Raw genomic sequence first — 26,648 nt, 5'->3', positions numbered from 1 at the left:
TTTTTAAAAGGACAGAAATCTTTGCCTTCATGAAACTTATATTCTAGCACTAAAATCTAGTGAATAACCAGAGAAGCTCTAGTATTTAAAATCAGATACAGGTTGTGTACCAAGATGTTAAAGTGACATTCTCTCTCATTTTCACTGAATCCCCAAAGGCTCAGAACAAAATGATAGGTTCAAAGTATTTGTCCATTTTGTAGCAAGGTCTTCGATAGGGCATAAAGGTACTGTTTGCAGAGGGGATGATTAACAACTGCACATCTTACCTCAATACATAGCTCAGACATGTAGGAGCATAAGGGTAGATTGGAAGACAAGATTGTTTTTAAAAGATAATTTATTTAGAGAAAATGGTTGGAAGACTGTGCACCCCAGTCTGAATCGTGAAACGTGGATAATGTTCCTTTTCATCCAAATGAGAAAGGAGACTCTCTTCAGGAGAGTCACTGGGAGGACTTGTCAGAGTTTCCTGGAGTTGAAGCACAGAAAACCTGTGTGAGAGTCTGTGGCTGCTTATACTTATGCCTGAGGTGGCAGCATTGCAAGATGAAATTTGTATTGCAAGCAAAGCACACTTCTTTTGCTGATTGGCAAAAAAGCACAGGTATTTCTTATGGACCAGATGTGAACTCAAAGGAAGTTGAGACCCCCTATTGAAAGGGATACCCATAAAGGAACTGACCACCACATAGGTGCACAGGACATGTAGCAAGAACAGAAATGAGCACTCACAGTGAGGTCCTGTCAGCCTCACAGTCCGAGGGCCTGTGTCTTTGGGGACTTCCTTAAAGAAAGAATCAGCACCCCAGGTGGCCTGGGGTTTCAGTCCAGTCTGGGCCATCATACTTGTCCTCCCACTTCACTCCAACTCCATCTCTGAAGAGGATACAGGGAGCTGTCCACAGTGGCAAGAGGAGAGAACATGAGCCCACCAGCCCCACCCTGACCCTTGTGTAGGTTCTTGCTCCGGCAGGGAAAAAACACGAACCCGTAATGTTTGGAACATTATGTCACAGCACTGAGTATTTTAGTTACAAAAATGAGAATATTGTTGTGGCTAGCAGGGATTACAGGATTTATGCTATTGATTGGAGGGTTTATGTTATTGATGGTAGGAAACAGGGAGGTAGACTTCGAGGGGATGTGAAGGGGATGTAGGGAAGAAGGGAGAGGAAAGGGCTAAAGGCAGAGGAGTAGAAGAGATCAAGGTGCTATATATCTATTCAGAGCATGTATATAATGTATATATATATTCCCCAAAATGAATATGATTACTATGTATCTAAACATATACTAACAAAAGATTTAAAAATTCTTATGAGATCTGCCTGAGGTCTCATCTAGGGATAGAAAATACCTACCCCTTCAGATAAAATACAAATAGATTTATCATATACAAAGGGCCTAGCATAGTACACAAATAATTCCCATTTTCAATCACTGTTCTTCTCAGCCATTCCAGTTTACTGGGTTATGAATCACAGAGCTCTTATACTTGGGACTGAAGGAAGGTTGGCAAGGATGCCAAAACAGTATACTGTGACGAGTAGATCAAGCATAATTCACACTGCTCTTTAGCGCCTTCCCATCATCCACACCTGCAGCCTGGGCGTGGTGCTCTAGGGCCTAAAAGGAGAGGAATGTCTTGTGCGTGAAAGTGTGATTCAGATTTTCCAATCCTCAGGTCCTGTGAGCAGGGCAAGTGTCATCTTGATTAAGGAAACAAAGTCAAGGATGCTCACCAAGAACAACTCTGGGCACCGGTGGGCCCTTGGTAAGCACGCATGGAATAGGTGCACGTGTAAATGAGTGGCAGGATTGGGGAGAGGGGGTTGTTTCCAGGATGATGGTGGTGAACCAGTACAGGCCACCAAAGAAGAAGTAGGGCAATGTGAATGTCTTCACAAACATTTCCTCCTGCAAGACTGTGGGATGTTTTCACCAAGAATGTCATGCCTTTCAATAAATGCAGTGTTTTGCAAAATGATGTTCTGCCAATTTTTCCAGGTGTTAGCAGTAATATAGTGAGAAAATGAAAATATTCCATTAGTCAAACTTGGGAAATGCTACCTACTTTATCCTCCCCACTGGGACACACACATTAGAATATTAGAAGCTTCAAAACTGCAAAAGTTAATTTTGCTAGACCCAGAATATTTACTGACAGGAGGTGAGAATCCTTTCTGTCTCAGCACACTTGTTAACGTCGATCTAACCAGTGTTCTATGTAACACTTTTCTAGAGAATGTAAGATTAAGGCATTGCTTCCAGAAAGCCTCTGTACAAAGGAGCAGCGTGTAAATAAGGCAGTGCAGAGATTTTCCATAGCCATAATTATGTAAATTCAAAAGCAGGGTGGCAAGGGACCAGCAGCATCCATGGAGAAGGGTAGTTTCTGATGTGGTGAAGAAGGATCAAGAAAGTACTGAACATCATCAATAGCTGGAAGATTGGGAGGCCAAGGGCAGAGAGGAGTGGAAATCCAGTGTTTCACACTTCTGTGTAAGATAAGATGAAAAAATAGTACTGCATGGTCCTGTGGGGACAAAGCACTGGAGAAAGATAGAGGTACTTTAGTCTATAACTAAGTAGTGGTGAATTTTACTTATTTAATTAAAACTTTAGCATTTGCTACGTGTCAGGCACTGAACATACTCTGCGTTCACACTATTGATGCATCAAATCTTCCATACAACCTTAAAACATACACAGTACTATTCTCCCTTTCCACAGATGAAGGGACAAAGGTATGAACTAATTTATCCATGGGCCAGGATTCAAGTCAAAATCATCTGGCTCCAGAGTCCATGCTCCTTGCTCTCTGCTGCCTTTGCAAATCCATAGAGCAGAACACAAAGCACGATGTCACTTGATGATACTGGCTGATCCTATATCATTTACTAGTTCAAACTCCAGTTGCCAACATGAAGCAAATCCCCCCCACACACTTCTAGGTCCTCTGAAATGGGAAAAAAATCTTCACCCTAATCAAAACTGACATTAACGTTTGTTTTGTAACCTCTTGATATGACCTTTTCTATACCTAACTAAAATTGATGTGAAGGATAGTGTTACAGGTAAAACTACTTAAGTGATAAGACATTTTACCTCAGCAGTGTTGCCTGTGGGAAAGGGTTACATTTTTTCATGAAAAATGTTAGGCAAAAGGACTTGGTATCATTTCATGCACCATTTAATCACATTTACCTGTAGAAGTTGGGACAGATGGAAAAGGCTATCCTTTTTTTCAAAATGTAGCTCATATTTTGGTATAACAATAATCCAGACACACTACAGATAATTTTGAATAATGTTATAAATTTATAATTAAAAAATAAAAGTAGTTATAGAAGTGTAACTTAGTAGTAGAGTGCTTGCCTAGCATGTATGAGGCCCTATGTTCAATCCCAAGCACTACAAAAAAATTTTTATATGTATAATTCCATCACCCAAGGACAATTATTTTCATATATTTGCTTAAATTACTTTTGCTCATATTGAATATATGTATGTGTGTGCCAACATAATTAAGCCCTTCTAAATATGTTTTGTATCTTACGTATTTTACTTAAACTACAGTATGAGCATTTTCTAAAAATCTCATGTCTCTAAAAATCTTTGTACAACTGTTTGTTCTGATGTCTGTGATCTTGTTCTAAGTTTTTTCCTGTTATGTTTTTGTGCAGTTTCATTTGCGTTCCAGTTTTAAATATAAGAAATATGCTTCTTTTGCTTTTATCTTCTGCAGTGATTTATATGGGTTTTCACTTCCTGGCTGTACTTCTACATAAACAAATAGGTTTCTAATTAGGCAAGTCAAGGTTGAAACTGACGTTTCTGACTCAGCCCTCCTCAACAGATAAGATTTTATGGCTCTGTTTCTTCATATTTTCCCTTCTCCATTTCATGATCTTTGCTACCATCATTTGGAGTTCTAATTTAACCATATATGTGAAACATATACATATATGTGAAATATATACATATATGTGTGTATACATACTCTTTAAAGATGATTTAAAATTATAATCAGTCTTGTGACATTAATTTAGAAATTACTTCAAACTTACAAAATATTGCAAAACTAAAAATAGTACAAAAAACCAACACACCTATAACCTTTTCCTTCACTTGCCTACTCTTAATGATATATACCATTTGCATTATCTATCACCTAGCTCCCCTTCCCAGAGCCTTGTGAAGATAATAAAAATCATCAATAATTTTGTGATAGTTAATTGTGATTGTCAACTTGATTAGCTTCAGAACCACCTAAGAGATTAATGAAGCATGCAGCTGGGTGTGTCTCATTGGGTCATGAGTGTGTGATCCTGGGACTTTATCTGGTTTCTGACTCTTGTCTGGGTCTTCCTTGGTCATTCTATTTCATTCCTACCATGAGGTTAGCAGCTTTCTTCCACCATGTCTTTTGACATGATGTTTCTGCCTCAGAGCTAGCCCGTCATGGACTGAAAGCTCTGAAACTATGAGTTAACATAAACCCTTCCTCCGTCAAGTTGTGTATGCCAGGTATTTTGTTCCAGCAATAGAAAGTTGACCAATACAGAAAGAAGTATTAATAAGGAGCTGGATATTTGTACAATCTTAAAGTACATCCTCACAAATTGCTTTTTAATTACAAGGGAGATTAATTATATATAGTAATTCAAGAACTAAGAATTTGGGCAACACTTTGACCTAATGATTAAAATTACACCATCAGTGAGGGGCAGACATGTCTCCAGATGGTTACCTTGAGGGAAACCAAACGTGATTTCCATCAACCATATAGAAACATCAGGCAAACAGAAAAACAGAAGAAATAGGAAAAAATCAGTAAAGACATAAAAGACTTAAAAAACACTATAAACTAACCAGACTTAACCAACATTTATGGAACATTCCAGCCAACAACAATGGTCAACGTTGTTATTAATTTGCACAGTAATGTTTACCCAAGGAAACTGTATTATAGAACATAAGACATGTCTGAATAAATGTTCTTTTTATGTTATTTTGGTATCCAGGCATATTTATAAGTTTTTTATTTTTTAAATATACATGTGCATTTATTAGTGCACATTAATTATACAGAATATTTGGTTTCATTGTGACATTTTCATAAATACATATAGCATACTTTGACCATGTTCTTCCCTCAATTTTAGTCACTTACATTCTTCCCTTCTCCTGATTCTCTTTTTCTTCTCTAATAGTGTCCCTTCTACTTTCAAGTCATCTTTTTTTCTAGATTCTACTTATGAGAGAAAATATGCAATACTTATCTGACTGGCTTATTTAGCTTAACATGATCAACCAATCAAGTGTTTTATAAACATTTTTCATGGTAGTTTCCTGCAAGTGACATGATTTCATTCTTCTTTAGGCCAAATAATACTGAATAATACTTATTTATATGTGAGTATAACTACTTTTGCTTGCTTTCAGATTCCATTGGCTTAGAATATTATTTTCCATCCTTTCATTTTCAAACTATGTATGTCTTTGCTGGTGAGATGTGTTTTTTGTAGGCAGAATACTGTTAGGTCTTTTTTTTTTTTTAATCTAATCTGCCAATCTGTGTCTCTTAATTGGAGAATTAAGAGTATTAACAATCATGGTTATTATTGAAAATATGTACTAATTCCTGTCATTTTGTTATTTTTCTAATATCTGATTCTTTCCTACATCTTATTTGCTTATCTGTTCTTGTGAGATTTATTCCTTCTTGTGTTTCAAAGTTGTGTATGATTTCATTAAGTATCTTCTGTGATGCTAGCTTAGTAATCATTAATGCCTTTAGTTCATGCTTATCTTGGGAGGTCTTTATTTCTCCTTTTATTCTGAAGGCTAACTTTGGTGGATACAGTAATCTAGCTTGGCAGTTATTTTCCTTCAGGATCTGAGACACATCATTTCATTCCTCTGCTGAGAGATCTGCAATTATTCTATATGTTTGCCTTTACAAGTGTCCTGTCATTTCTCTCTTGCCACTTGCAATAGTCTTTCCTTGTTCTGTACTCTTGGCATTTTAACTATGATACATTGTAGAGCAGTTCTTTTCTGGTTATGCTTGCTTGTGGTTCTAAATGGCAATTCTACCTGGATGACTCCATATTTCTTTTCTGGTATTGTCCAATTGAATGAATTTTCTATTCTTTTAGTCTGTACCACCTTTGCCACTGGGCAAGGCAGGTCAAAGGTATGTTATCTGCCTCAAGGCTGTACTGCACTACAGAGTCTTTTTTTTATGTTTATATTTTGCTTATTTTTTATTTTTTTCTTACACTCCTGAAGCCATTGCTAACCCCAATTAGCTCCATATCCTGCTTCAGAGGTCCTTCTGAGACCTATGGATTTAGAAAACATTCGAGCAGAGGCTTATCTCTCAAACTGTTAGAGAGTTAGGAAGGCAAACAGACCACTAAGTTCTGTGCTAAGTGGAGGAAGCCACAGAAACTGGGTAATTGCCAGGCCTAGATCCAGTACTTTTAGACCCAGCCCCTCATGAACCCACATATAATGGTTCTCACTCCTCACTGCAGAGGGTGGTGCTACCCACACCATGCCCTCCTCAGTCCAAATTCTCCACTACTCAGACCTCTCAGAGGTTCCGCCATTGGCCCTCCCCCAACAATTTCTTGTGGCTGTCTCACACCCAGTCACTTAGGCAGAGTGTCTCCAAGGAACGTGATATGAAGCTGTTCCATGGCTTCTGATCTCCAGAGCAACCCAGTCCCAAACAGTAAGCCCCTTCTCAGGATGGCTCCTGGTTATAGCACTATGAGCAATGGTGAGTGCTGCAATAGATTTCTGGTCAAAACTAGATTGCCGTGCACAAACAGTCATCTTCAGATTAAATCCCCACACTAGATTTACAGCTTCCAATAATTGTATCTCTCTTATAACTTATACAGTTCCTAGACTACCATGTTTATCAATGGGGCTGATAGTACTCTCTGGGTTTACCTCATGCTTGTTAAGTCAGATTCCCCTCCCTATGGGGAGTGAGGGTTTGAACAACATACTTCATACTTTTCTCTGAGTTGCCTTTCTACTTCTCTATGATTTTTAGCTTTCTCATTATAGAATTTCCTTCTTGTTCCCAGAGCTCTTACTCTCCTTTCCTTGAAATACAGCTTCTGCATTCTATCTCTAATTCTTCTCATTAACCGAGTGTCTCAGTCATTTTCTTGTTACTGAGATACAATACCCAACACTCAGAATTTAAAGAAGGAGAGTTTTACTTTAGCTCAAAGTTTCAGAAGCCATTTCAAAGTCCATGTTTGGCAGGCTCACACAGAGAAACAGCATGATGAAGAGTCTGGTAGAGGAAAGCTATTCATGCCATGGTGGCCAGGAAGCAGAGAAAAAAAGGAGGCATTAAGGAGGGAGATACACCTTCCCAGATCACAACCTCAGGGACCCACTTCTTCAGGCCAAACCCCACATTTCTACAGCACACTCAGCCACTGAACTCACCAGTGCATAAATCCACATATGAGTCCAGTGCCCTGTGACCCAACCACCCTTCAAAGCTCTTAGCAAAAAAAAAAGAAAAGAAAAGAAAAGAAAAGAAAGCTCTTAGCATATGAGAGTGTTGGGGGACATTCCAGATCTAAAGCATAACTGTCCACCTCTGTACCCCAAAAGACTCATGTGGATCTCTTTATGGGTCAGTCCTTTCTAGTTCTTTTTTTTTTCTCTTTTGGTACTGGGGATCGAACTCAGGACCCTGCACTTGTGAGGCAGGCAGCGGAACCACTGAGCTAAATTCCCGGCCCCATGTGCATCTCTTTATACAAAATGTGTTTAGTCCATCTCTATAAGTTGTCATAGTCACCACAGTTTCAGTATTGCTGAAAAACCCAAGCCCAAAGTCTCCTTTGAGACTCAAGGCAAACTCTTAGCTCTGAGACCCTCTAAATTTTTTTTAAAGTTAAATACTGTCAACATACAATGGGACAAGGTAGACATTCCCATCCAAAAGGGAGGAATAGGGAAGTAGGTATTCAATCAAAGCAAGACTGAAACTCAACAGAGCAAACATTAAATCCTATAGCTTCATGTCCATCACCTGAGGTAGGTGGTGGCAAAATGTAAACTCCAAAGAGCTTGGGCAATAAAACTCTTGTTGCTGGTTTCAGCCCTCCTGGCCTCTTTCTTTTTTATTTTTATTTTTATTTTTTTCCCCATTAACTTTATTGGTACATTTTAGGTATAAAATACAGTTACATTCATCATTGGGATCTTGTACCTTTACATGAGTCTCTTGGTTCTTATTTTTTATCCCCTTCCCTTGCCCTCTCTTCACCCCCTCCACCCCTCCCTATTTGCAAAGACCTTGTTTCCATTTTTTTCCTCTTCTCATATTTTTTCCTTTCCCTTTTTTCCCCCTTCCTCTACCCCTCCCAATTACCCTGCTCTTTGAGACCTTTTCTTCCTCTTACACAATATCAGTTATACATTTTTAAAATTACAATATTAAGATCTAGGAGACATTACCACAGATTTTACGGAATTTAAAAGGATATAGAAAGCATATTACAAAAATCTTTTTTGAAATAAATTTGACAACTTCTAAGAAGTAACTTGGAAGACAAATTAATGAAACTAACTTTGGAGAAAATATAAAATTTGAATAGCACCTATTAAAGAAAGTATATTCCTAGCTTGAAAACCTACCTATATGGCAACAACAGGCTCATAAATATTTTAACTGATAAATTATATCAAACAATTAAAGCAGAAAAAAAAAGGAACACTTCTCCCCTCATTTTAGGAACTCAACATTGTGCTAATCCTGAAACTGGATAAAGATAATAGAAGAAAAAAGTAAGAACATAGATAGAAACTTGTTTAACAAAATAAACTATTAGAAGTCAGATCTGGCAGTATGTAGAAAATGGTTTTGTTACAGGGATGGCAGTGTTGGTTCAGCATTGAAAGATCCATGCCCAAAAGTCATCATTTTAACAGAGGAAAGGAAAAAGCCATATGATTCTGTCACTAGTTGGAGAAAAATTACTGGACTAAATTCTACAGCTGTTCGTGGTAAAAGCTATCAGGAGACTAGAAGTAGAACAGAAACTTCTCAACAGATTAAAGACATGTACTCCATACTTCCAGTGAGAATGCCTTATATGAATGGAGAAGATACAATGCTTTCTCCTTAAGGTGGGGAACAAGGGCAGATTTACTTACTCTTTATCTGTTCATTAAACTTTGAAACCTAGTCCCCACCAAAATAATCCAGCAATAAAATGACACAACTAGGATAGGATTGGCACAGCAGAAGCAAAATCTTTATATGTAGGTAAAATGATCATCTATAGAGAAAATACTAAGAAATCTCTAGGAGCCCCTAGAACTTGTACTTGAATTTAGTAGGATTAGAAAACACAAGGTATATATAAAAATTCAGGTCAGTGTATACTTGCTATAAATGAAGAATTGGATATTGAAATTTAAACGTTATGTAGGAGGGCCGGGGATTTAGCTCAGTGGTTCCACTGCCTGCCTTGCAAGCGAAGGACCCAAGTTCGATCCCCAGTACCAAAAAAAAAAAAGTTATGTAGGAGTACAAAGGACCTAGAAAAGTTAAAAACAAAAGCAAAAACAAAAACAGTGTTGGAAGACATTTAGTACCTAATTTTAAGACTTCTTCTAAAGCTACAGTAATCAAGGCAGTGTTGGTGTAAGGAAAGACATACAGATCATTGGAATAAAACAGAGAATCTAGAAATAGAACCACACATATATGGTGCACTGAGTTTTGAAAGATTATTTAACATTAGCATTTTATAGAATATAAACTCAATTCAAGAGCCAAGGAAGAGATAGTGTTTTCAGCAAAGGGCACTAGAACACCTGGTATCCATATATAAAAAATTAATCTCAACCCTTTTCTCCATACATGAAAATAACTTGAAGGGATCTATGAACCTAAATAAGAAAGCCTAAAAGTATAAAACTTTAGGAAGAAATTATAAGGGAAAATATTTATGAATTCAGGGTAGGCAAGAACTACCTAGGATACAAAAAATATGATGTAGTAAAGAAAAAATTTATATATGAGATTCCATCAATATTTAGAACTTTAAATGACATCAATAAAATGAAAAGTAGTCCTTAAACAGACCATATTTACAATGCATATAACCTATGACCAGAATATATAAAGACTTCTTAGAGCTCATTAATAGACAACCCGATTAAAATGTAGACATAAGAAGATGATAAATAGCCAGTATAGTACAAGGAAGGGTGTGCAACTCTAGAATCAGAAAAATACTAATCAGTACAATAATAAGATTGAATTATACACTCATTAGGGAGATGAAGTCAAAAGTTTTAAAAGCATCATGACTTTTTCTTTTTGTTGGATTCTCCCCCTTTGCATTTAATTTGTCACACCCAATGGATTCATTCTGCTGGGTTTCCTGGGGTTGTGATCCTCATTGTCTTTTCCTAGGGTATTGTCTAAAATTTTTTGGAGTGCCGGTTTGGTATTCATGAAGTTCCTGAGGTGCTCTTTATCATGAAAGTATCTTATTTCTCCATCAATTTTGAAAGATAGTTTTGCAGGGTACATCAATCTGGGCTGGTGCCTGTTTTCCTTTAGGGATTGAAATACATCACTCCAAGCTCTTCTTGCCTTGAGGGTTTGCATTGAGAAGTCTGCTGTGATTCTGATGGGCTTTCCTTTGTATGTGATTTGTTTCTTTTCTCTCACAGCTTGTAGAATTTTGTTCTTCTGTTGGATTTCTGGAATCCTAACTATTATATGCCTATAATTTTTTTTTGATTAAGGCTAGCTGGAGTCCTATATGCCTCACTTATCTGTATGTCAAGTTCTTTTCCCCTCCTTGGGAAGTTTTCTGCCATCACTTCTGTGAACAGTTTTTTTATGTCATCTACACTCTCTCCTCTTTCTTCATTGACTCCAATCAGTCTTATGTTATTCTTCTTTGCATTGTCTAGCAGCTGCTGGATTGATTTCTCATGTTCCCTCACAATTTTAAAGCAATTTTTCTTTTCCTCCTCACTAATTGCAATCTTATCTTCTATATGTGAAATTCTATCCTCACATTGGTTCATTCTGCCGTGCAGACTTACAGTGGAGTTTTTAATCTCTTGGAAATCTGTTTGTATCTGTTTTATGGATTCCATTTATTTCCTATGTTGGGATTCCATCATGTTCCTCAGATCCTCTATTTTTTTATCTGTGTCCTCTCTAGATTTATTAATCATGTCTTGCACCATGAGCAAAATCTTTGCTGTTATCTGAGTAATTATTTCTGATTTCATTTTTCCCAGATCCTCTTTTGTTGCCAGTTCAGAGAGTCCAGGTGGTTGAGCATCTGATTGTTCCATCTTGTTTCCCTTTGGGGTTGCTGTAGGTGATCTGGAAGTCTGTTTTTGAGGCTTGTTTATGTGTTTTCTCATTTCCATGGGGGGGGGGGGTTGCTTCTCACCTTCTCTGCCCTAGGAGCTTGGGATGGCAGCAGGGGAGCTTCCTTCCAGGTGCTGGGACTGGCTCAGCTTCTCTGCCCTAGGAGCTTGGGATGGTGGTGGGAGAGCTTACTTCTGGGTGCTGGGACTGGCTCACCTTCTCTGCCCCAGGAGCCTGGGATGGAGGTGGGGGACCTGGCCTCTTTCTTAGGGTGATTTTTCTTGCTGCTTTCAGCTTTCCTCAGCAGATGTTCCTCGTTTCTGGTATATCCAAGATCCTGGGATCTCCACTGTAGTTTTGGCTTTACTCTCACAGCTTCACACACTGCCGTCTCAGGGGCACACTGCCTGTTCTCCCAGGCCATGCTCTGAAATCTTGGTTGAAGCCACCCTGACATGACAATTCTTGCATTCTGCAGGCCTATGAGCCAGCTCCATGTGAATAACCCTATGATCTGCTAAAGCTTGAGCAGTAGTGGGACTTCCCTTGAACTAGAGACCTCTTAGTGCCTACCTGGCCCCTAATGAGCTGGGGTCCCAGGGCTCTTTTTCAAAAGAAAGCTTGACAGTTTCTCATCCTTGAGCCTGCAATAGGAGTATTGGGGATTTTTTAGATATTGTCAAAATATCTATCATATTGTTCTGATCCAAAATATTTGGCTTCTTTTTATTGCTAATCTTTTCATAAATCATGCTCTTCAGTGCCCTAGCTGTGCAGGTCCTTCCTTTCTGGCAAAACTAAAAAACCTTTTCATATGGGCTCTTTGCTCCTGTTCCTCACTGTAAACCTGGCTGAAAGTCACCAGTAATACCATGACACAGCCTTGAAATTTCTTATGCCAGATTAATTAGCACACTGCCCTTAATCTCAGACTCTCACAAAGTCTCAAGATATGAGCAAAATAAAGACAAACTTTCTATCAGACACATGATCTCAAGTCCAACTGCCAATGGAGTCCTTTTTCTTAACCAAAGCTTGGCCTTTACCATCACCATTACTGTCAGCTTTCTAGTCATAAGCTCTGATCATAATCTCCCATCAAGCTTGTCTTACAACATTCTAGGAATTCTCTAGCCAGCATCTCCAAACTTTTCCAAACTCTTCCTATGAGCCAGTTCTAAAGGCTTCTAAACCACATGGTCAGGTGTAGTCAAAACAATAACCCCACTCTTGATACCAAATCTGACTTACTTTTTTTAATCACTGAGACATAACATCCAAAATCTATAATTTAAAGGAGGTGAAGTTGATTTTGGCTCAAAGATTCAGAAATTTCAATTCAGAGTCAGGATGCTCAAATGCAAAAACAGCTTGGTGGAAGAGTCTGATGGAAGAAATCTGCTTATATCACAGTGGCCAGAAAGCAGAGAGAGAAGAGAGGAACCAGAGAGGGAGAAATACCCTTCCATGTCACACCATGTTGCAGTTAGGGTTTGCAAGGGAAATAGATTTAATACAGGAGACATAATTTATAGGATTATTTTATAATAGTCACCCAAAAAGTCCAATGCAGAGGAGTGCAAGAGATCTAGCTGCGCACTAGAAACTCAAAAAGTTCAGACAAGCACCTGGATCCCACAGCAATGGAGAATCAGAATGTCCTACAGAAGTCCAGCTGAAGGCCTAGAGCCCAAGGCAATGTCCTCTATGAGTCCAGCCAGTGGCCTAGAGCCCATGGCAATATCTCATGCTTGTTTGTGTCAAGGATCTTCACCAGATAGAGCCAAAGGCCAGTGATGGAAGCTAGAAAGCCTGGGCCAGCAAGGTGAAGGATTTGTGCCACCAGGCTGAGGGATCTACACTGGAGCCAGGAAGTGATACTTATGGCAAAGATCAGGGCTCTCCCGACAAGAACAGCAGCCATTCCCCACAACATTGAGGACCCAAGCTCCCTCTATGGTGAGAAAACAGCCAAATTTGCATCAGGAAAACCACCCACAGAAAGTTCTCCAGGAAAATCAATAGGATACAATCTTCCCTCCAGTTCTCTTTTTATGTCTTTGGCAACAATCTTCAGGTGGGTCTTCTATACCCAAACCACTCTGATACAGTTCAGCTAGGCATTCTAAGTTGACCATTAGTTAATCCACCACACACCACTATGGGTCCAACTCTTCCAACCAGGCCCCACCTCCCAACAACACACTCAGCTGCTGAACTTACCAGTGGATGAATCCAAAGACGAGTACAGCACTGCCAGGATTCAACCACCATCCAAATCCCTGTCTCTGAGTACATGAGAGTTTTGGGAAATATTCCAGATCTTAACAATAACATAGAGTCATGTGAAGGATACTTCTAATATGTCATCTTTACCAGAAGTCAATCAATGTTCAATGACTTAGGTCATGGTCTCTGATCATAACAAAATTAAAAATCAGCATAGAAAGAGCTCTGAAAAAAATTCTTAAATATTTACAAATTAAAACAAAGTTTTAAAACTCACAGGTTAAAGAACAAATCAAAAAGGAAACTAGAAGGTATTTTGGATTAGATGCACACTAGATACACTAGATACAACAAAATCACTCTGTTACAACAAAATCACTCACTAGATACAACAAAATCAGTCTGATACAACAGAAGAAAATTAGAGATCAACATCCTTCATAAATGTACTCACTGGATCTGGCACCATACCGTCTTTGGTTCTTTCTCAAAGTCAAATTGACTATGAAAAGTAAACACTTTGAATTGATTCAGGACACCAAGGTAGCCACAGCAGCGTAACTAAAGACAGCCATGAAAGAGGACTTCTAGAACCTATTCAGAAAGTAGCAAGAATGATGGGAGAAGTGTGTTTGAAGTGAGGTGGGAGTATTTTGAACAAGATTAATGGCATTGTGTTTTTTATTGTAATTTTTTTTAAAAAATTAAACATTCACTGTATTTTTCTATCATATTTATATAAAGTTCCATTTGTATAACATTTTAAAACATTAAATTAAATCTAATGACATAAACTGGCTGCCTGAATTGGGGTGAGGGGCTGTTGGTGATGCAATGTGTGGGGACTTGTGAGAGCAAAGGATTATAAAGAGGTAGGGAGCAATTTTTGGACTTGATGGATGTCTTCACTCTCTTAAGTGTTTTGATAGCTTTACGACTGTGTGCATATATTAATACTTATCAAGTTGGATTTGAAAAAATGAGTTCAGGTTATTTTGTTTTAATTGTACTTTAATATATCTGTAAAAAGGAATGCTGTTTGACCCTTCACATAACATAAGTAAAACATGTATAAAACATTTATCACCATGCTGAGGCACTATCACTATGCTTAGGTACTATCTCAGTCCATTTTCTGTTGCTATAATAGAGTGACTGAGACTGTGTAATTTATAAAGAAACCAAGGATTTTTTGGCTTAGGTTCTCAAGGATGGAAAATCTAAGAGCATGGTGCTGGTGAGAGTCTCATGCTGCTTCAATTCATGGTGCAAAGCAGGCAGGCAGATGGATGCCAAACAGGGAGCAGTCTGGCTTTATAATAACCCTTTCTCTAGAGAATGTATCCACTTCTGAGAGAAAGGCATTCATCCTCTTAACAACCTAATCCCCTTTTAAAGGCTCCACTGCAACACTACCACAATGGCAGTCAGATTTCAATGTGAGTTTTAGAGGGGACAAACCATATTCAAAGCACAGCAGGTTCTCAGTAAATGTTAGTTGAAAATAAAATAAATCTGGTTTATATACATTTATTTTTTATGAAATTATTTATCATGGAGTAAAAATCTAATCTCTAATTACTGGCAGAATTTTGGTTTTTCTTTGGTAAATATTTGGGGAAAAAAAAGGAGAAAAGTCTCCTGATCCGTGGAAGCCAATGACAAAAACAGAAAGAACCTTAGCCATAGTCACTTACTTTTCTCTCTCACTCTCTCTGTATGTGTATACATACATTCATACAAACATATTACAGAGAATTTATATCCATCTAAGTGAACTTGATCATTTTGCATGAATCTACTCACTGATATTTAAAAGACAAATTTCAAAGGCAATTTATTAACAAGGTGGTGAAACACAGTTGGTGTTCAATAAATATTTTTTTAAAACTAATGAACAATCTTGTTTCTCACATTATTTACATGTTCATGTAAAAAAGTCTTTTCATGAAAATAACTTTCATTGTTTAAAAAATAAATTTATTTGGCCTGTAGCTCTAAAAGTTGCTACTATTTATAAATAGCATCATTCTTTATATAGTTTCTAATTGAAAACACTAAATAGCATAAATTCTGTTTCCAAAATTATTTTGGCATGGAAGTTAACATTATTTGTGTAATACTAATTAGACACCACTGAAAATGGTTATCCAGTAAGTGTTTCAATATTAGGAAACAAAAAATAATTGTCTCTTCTTGTTTATTTTTTGTAAGTTGAATATACTCTTGCTGTCATTACTTCATTCTGATAACCAACTCTGGTTTGTCAAAGGATGGAGTTCTTTGTAGAGTTAACATTTTTTTAAATAGTAAAGTTAAAATGAAAAGGTGAAAATATTAGGAAAGGAGAGAGGAATGAGAAAGAGGAAATGAAACGCTGAAGATTTGTAGTACTTAGGTAAGGAAAATCACTAAATATGCATGACAAATATGCAATTTCAAAAATCACTGTTTAGCCTATGCTCATATTTAATTGGTTCATTAATCACTTAATATCCATTAAATTTCTATACTTAAGGAACTATGAAAGACACCAAGATGAATGATTCTTAAATCTCTAAGAGACTATGTAAAAAACCCAAAAAACAGCAGCTATCCCTTCCCTGCCCTCCCTCTCCTCCTTTTCCCTGCACTTCCTTTCTTTTCCTTTCCCAATAGTTACTGAGCATTTATTAATACCAGCACTGAGTGATGTTGGGGCTAAAGAAGAATAAAGCTCTGACCTCTGCTCTATGCTTTCCAAGACCTCGAAGATTAGTGAGCAATTGCTCAATGCTTGGCTGTCTTGTGCTAAGTATTCTGGGGGCAAAGAGATTTGAGGGAGCAAAGAACTTGAACCACAATGCTATTAATTGTATGTCACCAGTATGGGAAAATGAAGAAAATTGATAGCCCAGGATTTTTAATGATGAAAAAGCAAGAACAAAAAAAGTGACTACAGATATATGATAAAAGTATGCTGGATTTAAAAGAAAGGAGGGAAGGGTGACCAGCAATCACTCCAGAAAGGAAGGGATATCTCTTCTTTCTATATTCTGCTTTAATCACTGTCTCTGCTCCACCCACACACAACAGACTTGAGTTAGGAAAGACGTTAAACACATTTTGTATGATTTCAAGAACCAACTCTTTCAGCCAGACCATTTAATGATTAAGCACTGAGAAATACAGGTTTTCATTTGCCTAGGGACTATGAGAGGCTTAAAATGCAGCACCTCTGAGGTGGCTATGTTACTGAAGAGTATGTGAGCAGATTTATGACCTCTGGCTGGTGAGTCACCTGGCTGGGGTTAAGTTTCAAAAATAATAAATAAAATAATAGTGCAAACTCATGATGCCTTATAAGGAAGTCACAGTCATCCTACTGTTTGCTAATAGTTCTTAATACGATAAGTTGTTGAATAAACTTGCTAACTTGCAGTGGGTGGAGGTACCACTCCTTAAAATGCTCTGTCAGATACTGAGAGATGAAAATATAACAACACTCTCTTAATAAGTCAGCCAGGCAGCTTTTAAAAGTGAAAACTTATATGTTCAGAGAACAGAAAAGATAGCTGGAAGGAATGAAAACCTGAACTTAGCAACAATTCAGGGCTTTTGTCTTCAGCATTGCCCAGGAATGGGCAACAAGATCTTGATAATCTGCTGAAACCTACCATGGTGGGTGCAATTAACCCTAATTCTAAGTGAGAAGTCTTGTAATACATCACACTGAGGAAGTGTTTTCCTTGAGAAATGATTAGATGCATCTTCTACAGCAAATTCATGTTCTGTGACTTTGGGAAGTGATTTTTTTCCAGGGAATGGATGAATTGATTTTTTTTTATTTAGTTGGGCAAACTAATTGTAGCATAAGATGAGAAAGAGAAAGAAATTAAGGCACTTTTTTAATATTATAGTAGTTTATCCTCCTTAACTGCTTACCTGTCAACATTTCAAAGCCTTTGACATGTGTAACAGGAGAGTTCAGTTTTGTGATTTTATCTTTCTTGCAAATGAATGTGCTGTAATTGAGATTAGTAAACAGTTTGATATTTATATTATGTTCCTGTGAGACTTCTACTCACAAATTGTCCTGAATGCTTTGGTAGAATGTCTGCTTAAATACAAAAACCTCTCAGTTAAAGAAGTCTGTGTAATAATAATCACCTTGTGGCACATATTTACATATATGTACAGTGAACCCTTGTCTTGTGAACTCGATGGTTCCTGAGCGCTGGTTGTAACTAAGTCAGTACAGCTGAGATCTGGGTACATGCTATAGATAACAAGAGGCAGATGAATATTCCATTAACCTACTTAACCCAAGTTGTTCTTATGTCAGGCTGGTTGTAACTCAAAAGTCCACTGTACTATTATTTTGATAAGTATACGTAAATCCTATGTTTTTGCCATTCTTTTGACTAAATTATAGTTTGTACTAAGAATTTTTATGCATGCAAATTAATTGCGTATTGACAAAGGCAGAATATTTTGGGAAGGGAATGTTAGAGTTATTGTCAGGTGCATAGCTTCCTTATCAAATAAGACAAAAATACAATCTGAGTTCATTTTAACAGGTTAATGATCACTAATCTGGGCACTTTAAAATGGCAGGGAAACTTTTGTAAAAGATTTATCTTAAAAATTTATTCTTTACCTGCATCATTTTAGAAGTACATCCAATACACATGGCTATTGAAGCAAGATGAAAATACAGAACCATCAAGAAAATGTCACATATATTCATAAGTTTGTTTCAATTATCCATTAGTGTAATGCGTAGTAAACTGAGGCTCTCTTTGTGCCATCCTCAACTGAGATAAGGGGGGTGCAAATACAGATAGAGCATTTACAAGTGTTAATCTATGGATTTTATAAGCATTACCTATTAAAATGGACTCAGATTGATTTGTTGTCTTACTTGGTTTGGTGGCTATGGTGGATTAACTAATGGTCAACTTGAAAAGCCCAGCTGAACTGAATCAGCATGGTTCTGGGCATAGAAGACCCACTCGAGGATTGTTGCGAATGACACAAAAAGAGAACTGGAAGGGAAGATCATGGGTTGTTGATTTTCCTGGAGAAGCTTGTCGTGGCTGGCTTTCCTGATACAAACCTGGCTGTTCTCATCCTCAGAAGAGCTTGGATCCTCATTGCCTCTGGGAATGGCTGCTGTTCTCGGCAGGGAAGCTCTGAGTTTTACCTTGAGCATCCCTGATTCCTGGCTCCAGTGCAGATCGCTCAGCCTGGTGGCACAGACCCTTTATTCCACCAGCACAGGCTTTCTAGCTTCCATTACTGGCCCTTGGGCCTTCCTGGGGCAGATCCACCACATGGACTTGCATGAGACACTGCTGTGGGCTCTAGGCCTTCAGCTGAACTTGTGTGGGACATTGCTGTGGGAACCAGGCCCTTGGCTGGATTCTTTGGGTCTCTAGTGCGCATCTAGATCTCTTGCACTCCTCGGCACTTGACTTTTTGGGTGAATATTAGAAATTAACCCTATAAATTATATGTTCTGCATTAAATCTATTCCCTTGCAAACCCTGACTACAACAGTGGCTATGTAACTGACAATTCTGACATTGAAAGTTTACTTGTGACAAATGAAAGTACTCAAGAAAAGACAAAGAGAGGTGAATGTGGGAATTGTAGTTGTTTTTATTAAGGGTGGTTTTTATATCATGACAGGGATGTTTTGTGTCTACCATGAGCAGTCTGCATATGTGGCAACCTCCTCCCGGCTCATAGACTCCACTCTTTCTCTACAAGACTTGCAAAGGAGAAGGCTCATTTCACATCCACTCTCGAGCCTTCAGTTTAGCGACTGCCTCTGCATACTTTATCCCCTCCACTGCTCCGGCCCACTGTCAGGTTCGACTTTCTGAGTCTCCCATCTGCCCTCTCTACTAAGGGCGCTGGGCTGCTCTCCAGGTGCTTGTGGTGTGGATTTCCCAGGCTTGCCTTTATTACTATGTGGCTCAGTTCAAGGCTGCTGTATGGTGAACTAGCTTCTTTCCAAGAGCCGGTAGTAAAGGGGGATAGTTTATGTTTGTACCCTAATATATCTATTTCCTTAGTCCAAAAGAAGGAAAAGAAAGACAAGCCCTTTGGAGGGGTCACTTAAGGGCAGACAACATTTCCATCTTGTTCTCCTGTCTTGTTTGGCCTTGACTCCAATATTCACCCCTCTCCTTTTTATAAAAACTCTATCATCCATCCCCACAAGGTCTTGTCTTAGCTTAGTTTCCATTCCCCTTCTCCAAAAGTGCAATTAATAAAATAAAAGTATCTCTAACCATATATATATATTTTTCAGTTTCTGAGATATTCAGCTTGGAACAACATCTTAGGGATTTCAATAGAACAGTTCAGTGGGGATTCTGTGATTTCAAATACGGAGTCTACTAAGGTTTAAGGTAAAGCTATGCCTTTTCATCCCTCTTAGGAGTAACTAATGGATAAAATACACACACACACACACACACACAGAGTGTGAACATAAATCTCAGAGCAGAAGAGTCTAAGTTCACATAATATGCACTATAATATGGAAAAATGAGATATACTTTACACTGTTGTGCAGTGCCATATGTCAGCTCCTCCTCCAACTTGCTCCAATGGGGGTCCTTGTTTTCTTCAATCTGTGTTCATAAAATATTCCCACTCTTAGTGCTCTAGGTAAAACCTTGATTTTTGCAACCAAAGCTTTTCTCAATAGTTTTAACTCTCCTTAAATCACTACTGTTACAGATTCTATATATCGGTTATATAGTAATAGTGAAAGCAATCTGGAAAATATTATGTTGGTTTTATAGATGAGGAAATAGTTTTAACCAGGTTGAACCATTTGAACCAGGTCACATGACTGGAAATCCTAGAGTGTATGCTCTCAAAGTCCATAGTGCCTCTAAAGATCTTTATCACATTGTATCTTGTAAAGTAATTCAATGATGTAAGATGTCAAAGTTACGCCAATTGACCCAGATGTGTAAATAGCTCACAGATATAGGAACAAAAGTTTTTACCATTAATTTCTTTTGTTGAGAAGGGTAGGAGTGAGTACAGTACATGGAGGCAACTCTATACAAGAATGACAAAGATTTTGGCTGCATGAGAGAAACAAGAAGTTGTAGTACTGCAGTATTAATGATTAAAAAGACAAAAAATCCACTTCATATAATTTCTTAATAGAAAGTTAATTAATGAATCAAGATTTTTAATGGGAAAGCTTCAAGCTTTTGTTGGTTGAGAATTTTTGTAACTGATATTAAAAAGTTTAGTTTTGGGTTGTCCATTTCACATAATCAAAATTCAAAACATACCAAAACTTGTACAAAGTTGACCTCCTACCCTTGTTCCTTAGCCCTCAACTTTTCCTCCCTAAAGAGGATTAACATTTTCTACTTTCTGGGTAGGATTCTAAAATTAAGTTCTAAATATGCATATGTGTTGTTTCTATCCTTCAGTTTTAAAAACCTTTATTTGGAGATAATTGTACAATCATATGCAGTTATAGGAAATGACACAGAGAAATCATAAATATATATATATAATATATATTTTATATGTATCCCATTTCCTCTAGTGGCCATTAATAATGCTATATCATGTTTTAGCAAAATATTAAAACTGAAATACAATAAAGCAACCAGAATAATGACAATGATATAACCAGTATACACAGTATTCACATACTCACAAGGATGCCATGTCATCCTTTTAGAGTCACATCCAGTTCCTTCCCATCCCCATTCTTTCCTTAATCCCCTGCAACCAATGATCTGTTCTCTATGTCTATAATTTTCCTATTTCAAGAATGGTATGTAAATTAAATCAGATTGTTTGCTACCTTTTAGAATTGACCTTTTCCTCTCAGCATAATTCACTGGTGGTTCATCCAGATTGTTGCATGTCTAGTTTAATTTGGTATTTTTATTGCTTAGCAGTATTCTATGGTATAGATGCACTACAGTTTAGAAATTCACACAGTTATGGACATTGATTTGTATCTAGTTTGGGGCTGTCATGAATAAAGACATGTTCTAAGCATTTGTGTGCAGACTGCTAGGAAACATGCATACTTTTTTTTCCTCTGGGGAAAATGCTCAGGGGTGTAATTGCTGGATCCTATGTAATGACATGGTTAATTTTGCAATCTGATGTTCTAATGTGTTTTCCAGTGGTTGTAAAATTTTACTTTCTTACTAGTAAGGTGTGAATGATTTGGTTTCTCTGCATCCTCATCAGCATTTGGTGATGCCATTATTTTTAATTTTCACCATTACAATAGTTGAGTAGTGATTTTTTTTACTTTGCATTTTCGTATTGGCTAATGATCTTGAACACCTTTTCATATACTTATTTGCCACCTATATGTTCTCTTTGGTGTAATGTCTCTTCATAGCTTTTGTAATATTTCCAATTGGACTATTTTCATTGTTGAATTTAAAGACATTTATGATATCTATTTTAGATACTGGTTCATTGTTAGATATTTTTTTCTGCAAATATTTTCTCCTAGTATTAACATCCTCTTGACAGTGTCTTTTCAGAGCAAATATTTTTAATGTTATTAAGTCCAGTTTTCAATTTTTCCTTTTCTGAATCATGCTTTTCACACTATATCTAAGAATATCACAAGGTTCTAATATCTATGTCATAAAGGCTCCATACTTTTATACTAAAAATTTTATAGCTTTAAATTTTAAATTCTGTGATTCAAGATAATTTTGTGTAAGGTGTGAGACTTAGGTTGAAGTTTGCTTATTTGTTTGTTTTTGCCTGCGGATAACAGCTACTCCAACACTACTTGATGAAATGTCGACCTTTCCTTCCTTTAGTGGTTTTGGCACTGTGATCATTAATCATCACATGTCAACTTGACCTGAGTGAGAACCACCTAGCACTTTAGTAAAGTTATGGGTGTGTCTGTGGATGATTGACATGAAGCCCAGGAAACTGAGCAGCTGAGAGAGACTCACTCTAGATGTGGATGGCGACAACCAGTAGGCTTGTAGCCTAGGCAGAATAAAAAATGAAACAAGAGAGTTGGAGATTTAGCTCAGTGGCACCATGCCTGCCTTAAAAGTGCAAGGTCCTGAATTCAATCTCCGGTACTGAAAAAAAAAAAAGGAAACAAGAAGGAAATGTTCCCTTTCTGGAGGAGCTCTGATCCTCACTATTGCCTTTGGATGTTCAATTTCTTCACCCATCCAATACAGACTTGCCCTACAGACTCTACAGTGGGCTTCTAGGCCTTCAACCTTTGACTGCAACTGGCTGCTTTGGGTCTCTGTTGATTGCACAGGTGGCCATTTTGGATTCTTCACAATCTGATCTCATAGATGGTCACTGTGACTCTTCTGCTTCTGATCCTAGAGGTATAACTAACAAATCCCCTTGTAGAATTGTACATATATAGTGGCACCTCAATTCATGAACTTAATTTGGTCCATGATTCTGGAAAACATGGCCACATTCATGTTTGTGTGGGAAAGTGGGCCATGGTTGCATTCACCACCCAGTGCAAAGTTCCCAAATAAAAACAAAATTTTGCCAAATGCTGTTGTTTGAGAACTGAGACAGCACTGTGTTTTATATTCATCCTGGTTCTCTAGAGATCTCTCGCCAATACAGATTTTGGTACTGGGAATGGTCATAGAGAAACAGAAATGCAAGAATTAATTTCTCTAATCAGTGTAGTGGTTCTTCAAGTTGTCTGTCTAATTTGATGAGAACTAAATTTGCCACGGTTGCTCTTTGGATAATGCAGAGAGTACTGACAGCTTGTGGTGTGAACTGTTCACAGTAATGCACAGAATAGATCCATTTGACTATCCTAATTCACCATTTGTGAGAAGCAAGAAATTTGGTGACGCTATATACAATACTTTTGAACATTTTTGGAAAAGTAAGAAATATAATGATGCTGGATGGTTGCTCTTACCATCTCTGAACAAACTCCTAAAGGAAAATAATGAGCTCCAGACATGTATAAACAACCTAAAGGCTTCTAAATGCAAAGTCAAAGAATAAAGGAAAATAAGAAGCTCAAAATTGCAAATTGCCAGCTCTAGACACTCATAAGGAATCTAAAGTTTTCTAAGTGTGTCCTGAAGGAGTATCTACTCTGTTTTAGCCATAAGGCTGAACTTGTGGAAACCCAAACACCAGCCCTCATAAACTCAGTCACCTGAATTACAGGGCTTATTGCTTCTCATCAGCCTCAGAGAGTATCTGAGGCTAAAGTGAGGGTGCTGATTGGGAAAGGATTGGATCCTGTAAATTGAGATGAAGATGTTTGGGAAGAACCTAATAAGCCTGGGGACATTAGCTCCTAAATCTTGGAGATTATTTTGCCAGAGGAAGAGATTTTCTCACTCTAGGTGGCAGTGATATTTCTTGTTCCCTGTTGGCCTCTCCTCCTATACCTGAGAAAACTAATCCTGCGTTGCCTTTGGAAACAGTTACAGTAGACCCTTGAGTTACAACCAGCCTGACATAAGAACAACTTGGGTTACGACTGGAATTTTTGTTTTAACTTATGAACAAGGTCTTGAGTTACTACCCAAGTGCCAGCTGCTTGTGCTTCCAGTTGGTCTCTCATACAGATTTAACTCTTAAAGAGTTCTGGAAGGGCTCTTTTGCAATGGGTTTGCCATGAGAGCACAGGTGTAGTGAAAACCATCACTAAATCAAAGCCCGCATGGGAAAGGAAAAGACTCTATCAAGATCGTCATCATCAGACACGTGGGCAAGTCCGCCACTATTGGCCATCTGATCCACAAATGTGGTGGCATTGACAAAAGAACCATTGAAAAGTTTGAGAAAGAGGCTGCTGAGATGGGAAAGGGTTCCTTCAAGCATGCCTGGGTCTTGGATAAACTGAAAGCTGAGAGTGAGCGTGGTATCACCATTGACATCTCCCTGCGGAAATGTGAGACCAGCGAGTATTATGTGACTATCATCAATGCCCCAGGACATAGAGACTTTGTCAAAAACATGATTACAGGCACATCTCAGGCTGACTGTGCTGTCCTGCTTGTTGCTGCTGGTGTTGGTGAATTTGAAGCTGGTATCTCTAAAAATGGGCAGACCCGTGCGCGTGCCCTTCTGGCTTACACGCTGGGTGTGAAACAACTCATTGTTGGTCTTAACAAAATAAATTTCATGTGCCACCCTACAGCCAGAAGAGATACTAGGGAATTGCTAAGGAAGTCAGCACCTACATTAAGAAAAGTGGTACAACTCTGACACAGTAGCTTTTGTGCCAATTTCTGGTTGGAATGGTGACAACATGCTGGAGCCAAGTGCTAACATGCCTTGGTTCAAGGGATGGAAGGTCACTCATAAAGATGGCCATGCCAGTGGAACCACATTGCCTGAAGCTTTGGATTGCATCCAACTGACAAGCCTTTGTAGCTGCCCTTCCAGTATGTCTACAAAATTGATGGTATTGGTACCTGTGGGGCAAGTGGAGACTTGTGTCCTTAAACCCGCCATGGCAGTCACCTTCACTCCAGTTAATGTCACAGCTGAAGTAAAGTCTGTTGAAATGCACCATGAGGTTTTGAGTGAAGCTCTTCCTGGGAACAATGTGGGCTTCAACATCAAGAACATTTCTGTCAAAGATGTTTGTCATGGCAATGTAGCTGGTGACAGCAAAAATGACCTACCAATGGAAGCAGCTAGTTTCCCTCCTCAGATGATTCCAAACCATCTGGGCCAGATCAGTGCAGGCTATGCCCCTGAACTGGATTGCCACACAGCTCACATCACTTGTAAGTTTGCTGAGCTGAAGGAAAAGATTGCTCACCAATCTGGTAAGAAGCTGGAAGCTGGCCCCAAATTCTTGAAATCTGGTGATGCTGCCATCATTGACGTGGTTCCAGGCAAGCCCACGTGTATCTAGAGCTTCTCTGCCTCTCCACCTCTGGGTTGTTTCGCTGTTTGCGATATGAGACAGACAGTTGCTGTGGGTGTCATCAAAGCAATGGACAAGAAGGCTGCTGGACCTGGCAAGGTCACCAAGTCTGCCAGAAAGCTCAGAAGGCTAAATGAACATCACCGCTAACACCTGCCACCCCAATCTTAATCAGTGGTGGGAGACCGGTCTCAGAACTGTTTCTCCCAATTGGCCATTTACGTTTAAAAGTAAAAGGCTGGATAACAATGCATCATAGAACCTTCAGAAGGAAAGGAGAATGTTTTGTGGACTATCTGTTTGTGTGTGTGTGTGTGTGTAGCAGTTTTAGGTTATTAGTTTTAAAAATCAATACTTTTTAATGGAAACAATTTGATCAAAGATCTGTCACAGAATTTTGAGACCCATTAAAACAAAGTTTAATGAGAAAAAAAAGAGTTCTGGAAAGAACATTACAACATCCTTCCCTGTGTGTGGTTAATTGAAAAATCCTGGGCCAATGTCTTTCTAAGGACACTGAGATCTGCCTGCATACAAGAGAGAGACTTTGAAGGCTGTGTAGAGGACCCTGAGCCTTCAATTGACCAACTTGAGTTAGAACCAGCCTTTGAGAATGAACTGAGTTTGTAAGTCAAGGGTCCACTGTACAAGCAAGAAAATGCTATCACTACTAAGGACCCGACCTCACCACCTACTTTTGTCTCTGGAGGGCTCTTAAAGGTGCAGTACACAACATGACCCATGAGGAGGTCCACCACACTCCAAAAAAACTCCTTGAGTTTTCTAATTCTTACAAGCAGAGGTCTGAGGAACACATATGGGAATATATTTTAAGAATGTGGGATAATGGTAGAAGAAACAGAGAGGTGGATCAGGCTGAGTTTTTTGTTTGTTTTCATTTGGTTTTTTTGATATGGCCCACTAAGTAGAGATTCTAAATTTAATGTCACAGCTTAGGTAGTTAAGAAAGGTGCAAATAGTTTATTCGATAGATTGCCTGAAGTATGGATCAACAGATGGCTTATAGTGAATGAACTGAAGATACCTGATAGTCTTTGGTTTACTGTTAATGAGCATGTTCAGATGCTCAGGGAAATGGGAATCCTGGAGGTA

General features: G+C 38.3%; 1 pseudogene; it reads left to right on the top strand.

The window, feature by feature from the left end:
- Positions 1 to 996: 996 nt before the first annotated feature.
- Positions 997 to 25,746, top strand: LOC101706329 (elongation factor 1-alpha 1-like; annotated as a pseudogene).
- The last annotated feature ends 902 nt before the right edge of the window (positions 25,747 to 26,648 follow it).

Source organism: Heterocephalus glaber, unplaced genomic scaffold, assembly GCF_053883595.1.
Source record: "Heterocephalus glaber isolate CG9 unplaced genomic scaffold, H.glaber_assembly_v1.0 deba00001465, whole genome shotgun sequence".
NCBI classification, from domain to species: Eukaryota; Metazoa; Chordata; class Mammalia; order Rodentia; family Bathyergidae; genus Heterocephalus; species Heterocephalus glaber.
Note: the sequence above shows the minus strand (reverse complement) of the source record. Positions and strands in the feature narration are given on the sequence as shown.